Source organism: Mastomys coucha, unplaced genomic scaffold (assembly GCF_008632895.1).
Source record: "Mastomys coucha isolate ucsf_1 unplaced genomic scaffold, UCSF_Mcou_1 pScaffold21, whole genome shotgun sequence".
NCBI lineage: Eukaryota > Metazoa > Chordata > Mammalia > Rodentia > Muridae > Mastomys > Mastomys coucha.
In genome coordinates, this window is record NW_022196904.1 from 86564899 (window position 1) to 86565953 (window position 1055).

The 1055-nt window shown below is 41.2% G+C and overlaps 1 pseudogene; it reads right to left on the reverse strand.

The window, feature by feature from the left end:
* Positions 1-221: 221 nt before the first annotated feature.
* On the reverse strand, positions 222-625 carry LOC116100652 (annotated as a pseudogene).
* Between the last annotated feature and the right edge of the window lie 430 nt (positions 626-1055).

Genomic DNA, 1055 nt, shown 5'->3' on the forward strand with positions numbered 1-1055 from the left:
TGCAAGTCATCCTCTGACCTCCACATGTACGCTGTGGCATATGCGTTTTTACACACACACACACATACACACCACAATGAATTAAATCTTTTTTTTTTTAATTTTTTTTACAGTATCTAAATTACTAATATCAGGTAGTTTTTTTGTTTTTTTGAGTTTTTTTCTTCAGTTTTTGCAGTTTTTGTGATTTTATTTAAACACAAAACATGCACATAAGTCATTTATTCATTTTCTTCACTGCGTAGCCTGGCGTTGGGATTGGCGACTCTGATGGCCAGCTGTGCTGCTCTTTCTACGATGGTTTTTCTGGTTCTTAGAGGACACATGGTGAGCAATCTCAGCACAGTAAGATTTGTTACACATCAGTAGCACTTCCAGCTCCTTGACATTGTGGACCAGGAACTTCCGGAAGCCGCTAGGCAGCATGTGCTTGGTTTTCTTGCCCATAACCAATGTTGGGTATCAGGATCTGGCCCTTGGATCTTCTTAGCTCCCTCTTGTCAAGGCCTCTGGGTTTCCGCCAGTGTTGCTTAATTTTTACATATCGGTCTGACTGGTGCCTGATCAACTTCTTGGTCCTCTTTCTGACGATCTTGGGTGTCACCAGAGGCCGGAGGGCAGCCATGATGCCGTAAAACAGATAGCAGCCACCTCATAGGCAGCGCTGAGGAAGCTGTTTGTTTGTTTTAAAGAAGTTGTAAGCCTACAAAATTGTCTGGTTTTTAAAAGACTCTACTCTGATTTTCTAGAAAAGGAGTGCCTTGGGTACTTGACAGGTTATGGTAAAAGATGATATTTGTGTATCTGGTGAAATCTCAGAGAAGCCATTTGGATTTGCCCTAACAGGAGACCATGTAGGGAAAAGCAGTGAGTGAGCATCACTTACTTTGTTCCAGGCATAGCGTTATCTTGATGGATCTTTAAAACACAAGTGTATTGTGAGTAGTATTTTTGCTTTATTTAAACATTAGGAAACTAAAACAGAAGTGTCTGACCTCATATCACACAGCTGGGATCCAAGGGATCTTAATTCTACAGCAACAGCACATGTCTTC